This window comes from Dermacentor albipictus, chromosome 10, assembly GCF_038994185.2.
Source record: "Dermacentor albipictus isolate Rhodes 1998 colony chromosome 10, USDA_Dalb.pri_finalv2, whole genome shotgun sequence".
Taxonomy (NCBI): domain Eukaryota; kingdom Metazoa; phylum Arthropoda; class Arachnida; order Ixodida; family Ixodidae; genus Dermacentor; species Dermacentor albipictus.
In genome coordinates this window covers 63,651,344-63,660,667 of record NC_091830.1, presented here as the reverse complement: position 1 = coordinate 63,660,667, position 9,324 = coordinate 63,651,344, and the positions used below count along the sequence as shown (strand labels likewise).

At 43.8% G+C, this 9,324-nt stretch overlaps 1 long non-coding RNA gene across 1 annotated transcript; it reads left to right on the top strand.

Annotated features, from left to right (window-relative positions):
- Nucleotides 1–613: 613 nt before the first annotated feature.
- On the top strand, nt 614–9,008 carry LOC135904194 (uncharacterized). Its single transcript, XR_010565033.2, has 2 exons — nt 614–1,043; nt 8,633–9,008. It is a non-coding gene; the product is annotated as an uncharacterized lncRNA (long non-coding RNA).
- The last annotated feature ends 316 nt before the right edge of the window (nt 9,009–9,324 follow it).

The window sequence follows — 9,324 nt, the reverse complement described above, 5'->3', positions numbered from 1 at the left end:
GTTCGTTCATCAGCATTGGAGTGCTCGCAAAACTGCTGGAAAAAATTTGTGTGTATGATAACTTTAGAACTCGTATCACTACTATTTCCTGCATGCTTTGTTACGTGCTTTTCTTAAAGCCTATTAACAAAGAGAAGCCGGCGCCGTCGAACAGGTACTGTCATCACCTTGCATATATTTAATAACAGAATATGCAGATGCAACAACCATTTCGGAATCTATGTGAAGAGATACTTTCACGAAGCTTTAATTAAATGTTACAAGTTTGCCCATTTCGTTCATCATTATCATTATCACCGTCATCCTAATTTATTCTCCAATAAACAATCTGAAAAGCTTGGCACATATTATGCCTCGACTTAGGAATGTTCTTCTAATGCTTCGTTTACTTGCTTTTCTGCGTCTTTCGTTGCTTGACGCTCATAAATCTGCCTCATCTTCCCCAGGTTCATATTTACACCGATAACCTAAGCATGTAATCGAGCCTGAGCCGATGTGCGATATGAGGGGGGGGGGCGGTAAAGGTAACATATGGATGCCTTCAGCAACTTCCCGCGTGGTACCCGATATGACGTTCACAATACCATAAGTAAAAAAAATGCGTTAACGGGAAGAGCTGATTTTTTCTATACGCTCAATTTTCTTCAAAAAACCTAGTGATTGCCGAAAGATCTAATAGCCACATCTTCTTTATTACATCTCATTGGATCTCAGGACGCTCGGCAAACGCTAGGGGCGCGCATGTTTCTTGAAACCGAAACTAGAGCTCGCCTTGCGGGGGTTGGTGACGCACCCCAAATAAGAAGAGGCTGTCACTGGTCGCGCACAGTCGTCCTTGCCGGTGGGGGCGCCAGGCGAACACCTGAGCGTGAGCGCCAACACAGTGAAGGACGGAATATCAGCGTTGTTTAATGTGTCGTCGCCAGGCCTAGGTGCCGAATGGTCCTGGTAATTCAGTAGCAGCGTCGTAAATGCCTCGGCGCGGCCCTAGCAGATCGGCGGAGCGGCCAAAATCCACAGCAAGGCGGCCTGCAGCAGAAAAGGCAAGTTGGCGCCCACGTTCTTTGTTGTGGCGTGCACCTGATTTCTATGTCTGTGACGTAAAGGAAACGCGTTTTTGCGCGCCTATGTTGTAACGCGCCCGTGCTATGCGCAATGGGACAACTCTAATAGCAGCTTGTCTTCCTTCGTTTTCAGTTATTGTAAATGTACTGATCGCTCCTTGGCTGAGCCGCCTTTGTAGCTAAGTGCCATAGTATGAATAAACATAATCATAATCAGTACGCGGCGATCATCTCAAAGTGCCTGTTGGCGTTAACACATTGTGTACGTACAACCCACTTTTTGGTCAATTCCCCGTTGTGACTACGTGCCACAGTATGCTAATCATCGTCGTACTCAACGCACCGCGATCTTGTAAAAGGGCTAGCTGGCACCTGCTGCGGTGGCTTAGCGGCTGTGGAGTTGAACAATCTCGTGGGATTAAATTCCAGCCACGGCGGCCTCATTTTTATGGCGCGAAGTGCAAAAATGTGTTCCATGCGTTGGGTGCACGTTAAAGGTACCCAGGTGATCGAAGTCAATCTGTAGTCCAGCACTACGGCGTGCTTCATAAGGAAATCATTGGTTTGGCACGCAACACCCCAGAATTCGAAGCTAGCTGGCCATGGGACGATAGCGCTAAAAGTGTTAGTGTGTCTTTTCACGAGATCGTATATAGATTGATTTATCTGAGCACCAGAAGGCCGTACCGATTTGTTCAGTTAATCTAAAATTTTGTGTTTCTTTTTGGTTTAGCTTGTAGTGTTTCACTGGAAGCCATTTTACGGGTATTCTATGGATGTGAGTTCTACCCAAGCATTTTAGTGTGGATCGAAGCATATCTGAGTTCCGTACACATTACTTGCGAGAACGAGTGCCGGCATTCCAGCATTTTGCTGCTACTATTGGTCCAGGCTGCCTTTCTATATGTCGGAAGGAAAAGCTTTTCCTGGCAATAAGTGTATATTGTGTACTGACGATTCTCCACTGTTTCACGATTTACATTTAACGTTTTCTAGAACATTTGGTACTTGTGTGTCGGCTTCTAAATTTTATCACATTAGGCGAGATAACCTTCTTAGACATGTACGTGCAGGCGGGCTTGGTTTGTTGCATCCTTTTTTTGACTGAAAAAGCTTTGGTTGCAATTGGCCGGAAAGATTATGTGAAGGAAACGTTTTAAAATATGTGGTTTAAATACACGCAACTCAGACTATGAATGCATTTGCCTGAAAGATACAGCTTCGCTGCAATGTTTGCACGTCAAACGCGCATTTTCTATTGTATGAAGCGAAGGTATTACGAAGCGGTCAATGCTATGAATTTGCCGAATTCCTTCCTGCTTCTTTGGCGTAAGAAAAACGTGAGCGCGCGTGCTCCCGTGCACTTGTGTTATGCAATCGGACCACGAGTATAATGGCTTGTATTAATTCTTTTATTTATATTTATCTTAAACTTACTAGCCGTTCTTTGATTGAGGCCCCTTTGCGGGTACGTGGCATTGTATGCTCTAGCGCACTAGCATAAATGATTTACTTGCAGGGACCATTGTTCGGCTACAGTGTGAAAGGTCAAATTGCCATTCACCTGACTTGTAGTGGGAAACTACAAAGGGAACCCATACGTGTTGCTCATAGATGTACACCTGTATGATTTGTATTGCCATATTCATTATCTCAGTTGTTCGAGTTTTTGGTTGATTTCACGCTCGATGGATGATGTGCGGGCTTCCTTGTTAGTTCATGTAGTGTAGCGATGATCCCTTATAGGCGTTCGTCGCTGGTTCAGATTACGTGACGGTATAGACAAAAGGGGTCGAACACAAAGACATCTGAGAATGACGCCGCATGGGAGTGCTGGCTCCCTTGAATTGCGACAAGGTTGGGTATAGGCCTTGCCGCATTTACATGTCCGTGTTGTACGCCAATTTGATCAAGAAAGCCAAGATAATTCCAAGGCTTTGCTGCCGAGGTGCGATAAATAGAAGCAGACATCTGCGAGGCTGTTTAAGTTTTGCGTATGGGTAAACCGTCCAGAAACTATTTCGTGGTTGTAGGGACAAGACGAAGTTTTGCTTCCATTCTGACACCAGAACTCTGAAGAACTAGCCATGCAACGCTTCTGCAGTAAAACATTTTACAGAAATGCCAACTTTGATGTAAAGACAGAAGCACTTGATTCCTTCCTTGATAATTTTGTTATCGGTTTCGACACTCGTAATGTTGAGACTAATTGGAGTATATTTGTCACAAAAATAACAGAATTAACAAATAAATATGTTCCAGTTGTCACCATAAGCACATATTCGAATGTTTCATAGTACAACACCAGAAGTATTTATTGAAGAAGAGGAAACGTCTTTTCAGGCCTGTTATGAACTGACCTGTGAAAGATAGCTGGACAGATTACGTGACAGCAAATAACCAATACATAAAAGCAGTAGAAGAAGCTAACGATATCTTTTCAAACACAACTCTGTCATGTATGATCGTAAGCGAACAAAGAAATTTTTGGCGCACGATAAAGCCAAACAAAGATAATTGAATCACGCGAACTGATACTTCAGACTTTACCATCGCACAGAAGTTGCGCCGAAGAGGTAATGGTTTCGCACTCACACTCGTGCGCTTTCGCTGAGGCAGCGTGCGGCACGCCGCCGAAAGCACCATCTCGTTTATCTAGAGCAAATTGCTTCGTGAAAAGCGCCCTTAAAGTGGGCATATAGACAGCAGTTCTATTTCAAGCTTTGTCCAATTCCACCCTATCGTCGAATTCACCATCTTGTTCTCTCGGATTGGCTCACAGGGCTGTTAACGTTTCTCTGATTCCCTCGAAACGCCGTATGGCAGAATTTGGCAATGTCCGGAAAAGCACCCTAGGGAAAAGGTGATAACGTGCAGGCACTAAGGACAGCGAGCAGCCAGGCCATCCATCCGAACGTGCAAGCTGAAGCTGGCGTCACTACAGCCGGAGCCAGAAAATTTGGAAGACGCTTAAGTTTCACCTTTAAAATTGGAACGCCATAGCATTCAAACATTCCTGATTCCTTGTCATGTTTCCCAGCAACCGCAGCTTTCTTGCGGATGCGTAGAGGTGAATGCCATATGGATGGTATTGTAAAGAACTGAGTCATGCCATGCCGCTCTATGAGTGGTAGAAACGCAGAAAAGGGAGGCTATGTTTGAGTTTCCGCGTACAAGTATTATGTTTTCCAGCATATTCAAATTAAAATCTGAGGCTGTAACGCCTATAAGTTGTGTTTAAGTCGCACTTTATGATTTCTCTGATACATCGTAATCTGAGGAATTCATTGAGTTAAGTAATGCCTCTGCGTCATCCTGAGAGCCTGCATGGTTGTGGCTCGGAATGATTGTTCGCGGAATGACGTCCGACGCCGACACCGTACATTTTTGGGCCATGGGGCTCTTAACCCTCTCGCATTAAAATGTTGTACTGCGATTAATATATAGCATATACTAATGTTATATATAACATTATGTTATATATAGCATTATGTTATTATATAGCAGAGAAAAACTAATGAAAATGAAAAAAACAGCTATTAGGTGAATTATTTTTTTCCCTTTTACAAAACTTTCTTCACCTAGTGAATATCTGCTGGTGTGATTTGCCGCATAAACTTTCTAATATTGGATATGGGGAAGCCTTCGGAAAGTCATGGTGCAGCGAAATAACTGCACAGCATACAGGAAACTGCACTTGGAGAATTTTTAGAGGTTCAAGAAAGTGGCAAACGGGATACCCTTTCGACACCAGATGCTTGTCAAAACTTCCTTACACAGCTTCATTGTCCTAGAAGTATAAGTTGTTTGAATGGGCGCATATATGGCGGAGCTTTCTTCCTTTTCGTGAGATCAAACCTTCTTGTGACAATTCTACCGAAATAAGCAGACCCTGGCTGCTCGGTGCGTCTGCTCTTTTCGCAAAAAGCATCACAGACAATATAGCACGCATATAACGTACCGGCTTACACACACACACACACACAGACACACACACACACACACACACACACACACATATATATATATATATATATATATATATATATATATATATATATCATCAGCCTAGTTACGCCCAATGCAGGGCAAAGGCCTCTCCCATATTTCTCCAACTACCCCGGTCATGTACTAATTGTGGCCATGTTGTCCCTGCAAACATCTTAATGTCATCCGCCCACCTAACTTTCTGCCGCCCCCTGCTACGCTTCCCTTGCCTTGGAATCCAGTCCGTAACCCTTAGTGACCATCGGTTATCTGCCCTCCTCATTACATGTACGGCCCATGCCCATTTCTTTTTCTTGATTTCAACTAAGATGTCGTTTACCCGCGTTTGTTGCCTCACCCAATCTGCTATTTTCTTATCCCTTAACGTTACACCCATCATTCTTCTTTCCATAGCTCGTTGCGTCGTCCTCAATTTCAGCAGAACCCTTTTCGTAAGCCTCCAGGTTTCTGCCCCATATGTGAGTACTGGTAACGCACAGCTGTTATACACTTTCCTTTTGAGGGATAGCGGCAACCTGCTGTTCATGATTTGAGAATGCCTGCCAAACGCCCCCCAGCCCATTCTTATTCTTCTGGTTATTTCAGTCTCATGATCCGGATCCGTGGTCACTACCTGCCCTAAGTAGATGTATTCTCTTACCACTTCCAGTGCTTCCCTACTGTTCTCTTCCGAGACGGTTAAACAATGTTTTCTGCAGATTAAATTTCAGACCCACCCTTCTGCTTTGCCTCTCCAGGTCAGTGAGCATGCATTGCAATTGGTCTCCTGAATTACTAAGCAAGGCAATATCATCAGCGAATCGCAAGTTGCTAAGGTATTCTGCATCAACTTTTATCCCCAATTCTTCCCACTCCAGGCCTCTGAATACCTCTTGTAAACATGCTGTGAATAGCATCGGAGAGATCGTATCTCCCTGCCTGGCGCGTTTTTTTATAGGGATTTTGTTGCTTTCTTTGTGGAGGACTACGGTGGCTGTGGTGCCGCTATAGATATCTTCCAGTATTTTTACATATGGCTGATCTACACCCTGATTTCGTAATGCCTCCATTACTGCTGAGGTTTCGACTGAATCAAACGCTTTCTCGTAATCAATGTAAGCTATATATAAGGGTTGGTTATATTCTGCACATTTCTCTATCACTTGATTGATAGTGTGAATATGGTCTATTGTTGAGTAGCCTTTACGGAATCCTGCCTGGTCCTTTGGTTGACAGAATTCTAAGGTGTTGCTGATTCTATTAGCGATTACCTTAGTAAATACTTTGTAGGCAACGGACAGTAAGCTGATCGGTCTATAATTTTTCAAGTCTTTGGCGGCCCCTTTCTTATGAATTAGGATTATGTTAGCGTTGTGCCAAGATTCCGGTACGCTCGAGGTTATGAGGCATTGCGTATACAGGGTGGCCAGTTTCTCTAGAACAATCTGACCACCATCCTTCAACAAATCTGCTGTTACCTGATCCTCCCCAGCTGCCTTCCCCCTTTCCATAGCTCCTAAGGCTTTCTTTACTTCTTCTAGCGTTACCTGTGGGATTTCGAATTCCTCTAGGCTATTCTCTCTTCCACTATCGTCGTGGGTGCCACTGGTACTGTATAAATATCTATAGAACTCCTCAGCCACTTGAACTATCTCATGCATATTAGTAACGATATTGCCGGCTTTGTCTCTTAACGCACACATCTGATTCTTGCCTATTCCTAGTTTCTTCTTCACTGTTTTTAGGCTTCCTCCGTTCCTAAGAGCCTGTTCAATTCTATACATAATATAGTTCCTGATGTCCGCTGTCTTACGCTTGTTGCTTAATTTAGAAAGTTCTGCCAGTTCTATTATAGCTGTAGGGTTAGAGGCTTTCATACATTGGCGTTTCTTGATCAGATCTTTCGTCTCCTGCGATAGCTTACTGCTATCCTGCCTAACGGCGTTACCACCGACTTCGAGTGCGCACTCCTTAATGATGCCCATGAGATTGTCGTTCATTGCTTCAACACTAAGGTCCTCTTCCTGAGTTAAAGCCGAATACCTGTTCTGTAGCTTGGTCCGGAATTCCTCTAGTTTCCCTCTTACCGCTAACTCATTGATTGGCTTCTTGTGTACCAGTTTCTTCCGTTCCCTCCTCAAGTCTAGGCTAATTTGAGTTCTTACCATCCTATGGTCACTGCAACGTACCTTGCCGAGCACGTCTACATCTTGTATGATGCCAGGGTTCGCGCAGACTATGAAGTCGATTTCATTTCTAGTCTCACCATTCGGGCTCCTCCACGTCCACTTTCGACTAACCCGCTTGCGGAAAAAGGTATTCATTATCCGCATATTATTCTGTTCTGCAAACTCTACTAATAATTATCATCTGCTATTCCTAGAGCCTATGCCATATTCCCCCACTGACTTGTCTCCAGCCTGCTTCTTGCCTACCCTGGCATTGAAGTCGCCCATCAGTATACTGTATTTTGTTTTGACTTTACCCATCGCCGATTCCACGTCTTCATAAAAGCTTTCGACTTCCTGGTCATCATGACTGCATGTAGGGGCATAGACTTGTACCACCTTCAATTTGTACCTCTTATTAAGTTTCACAACAAGACCTGCCACCCTCTCGTTAATGCTATAGAATTCCTGTATGTTACCAGCTATTTCTTTATTAATCAGGAATTCGACTCCTAGTTCTCGTATCTCCGCTAACTCCCGGTAACACAGTACATGCCCGCTTTTTAGCACTGTATATGCTTCTTTTGTCCTCCTAACCTCACTGAGCCCTATTATGTCCCATTTACTACCCTCTACTTCCTCCAATAACACTGCGAGACTCGCCTCACTAGATAGCGTTCTAACGTTAAACGTTGCCAGGTTCAGATTCCAATGGCGGCCTGTCCGGAGTATACGTGTGTGTGTATATATATATATATATATATATATATATATATATATATATATATATATATATATATATATATATATATATATATATATATATATATATATATATATATATATATATATATGTATATATATAAACCAAAGGCCACTGTACCATCATTAGACCAAATAAACGCTGACGAACGCTTACTTTAATTATTAAAGCGACGGTTTCTAAGCCTTTGTCCTCGGTATATCCAGGCTCTTTGCAGTCGGTTTCCCACCGAGTAAAGTGGGTGAATCCCAGACTATGTAACCTGCGGTCACTTGAATGGGTCACGTGGTGAGGCTCCCCGCACCTTGCCTGGCGGGCACCTAATCGGTATCACGCATAAAACGTGGTGAAGACTATGAACAGCTGCTTGCACATTACCGCCAAGTGTAATGACAAAACACTTCTCCAGTGTAAGAATAACTTTAAGCGTTCCTTGAGTGCACTAGGGGTGCTCAAGTGAGAACATTGCGCGCATCACGTACCCGCTTTCTTGGAATTTAACTGGTAGATTTAACAAAAGCTTCGGCTAAATTCGATTCGAAGAGTCGTGTGGGATCTCCTGTTACTTTTTCTCAGTAGTGTCACATATTCGCCGCCAGATATTCGAGTCGAAATATTCAAGCGGCCCTGTCCTTTTTTTCTTTCGGTAGATACCTGAAGATAGTGCCACGAATTGTCAACAGATTCGGCCCCAGCACAGCGGAGAGAAGAGACCTCATGCTGAGGCAGCAGGGAAACTTACAATGCAGCAACGATCGCCCCCTCCAAGCGCTCCTCGCTTGGACAAAGGAAAGGAACCTCTGTTTGTATTTCCCCCAAAACGCTATGCCTTAAGCGCTGCTGTGAGTGGAGCGCCTGACCCGCGCTGCCTTCCAATGCCACCTGCATCCTGGCTTATGGGCGCTGAGTTGGCGCGACGAAGAAATAGGTGTGTGTCATGGCCACCTCTTCGACGACAGTGATGTTTGTGGACGCCGGAGTTTTTAGGTTTCGTGAGAGCGAAATAAAGATTTGTTTTTATGCGAATGCTGTGGGACATTTTCCTCCTACTCACAATGAGATTGAAGAACGTAGAATCAGGTCGTTTCACGTAATCAGAAGCACACCTCTGAATGAATTATGGCGTCCGAGACCGGTGTCACTCTTACACTCTGCACTTGGACTACTTAGCATAAAGAGCTCAGTGAAGTTAAAGCGAAGGTCAACTTTGCAGAACCAGGTAAATTCCTTCTTGGGCAAATCTCGTATTTCACAAAAGTTTTATTGTCTGCTCACAAATACCTTTCATAAACGTCAACTGTACTAAAATTTAACTTGGTTCGCTCTATATGCATAGGATGTA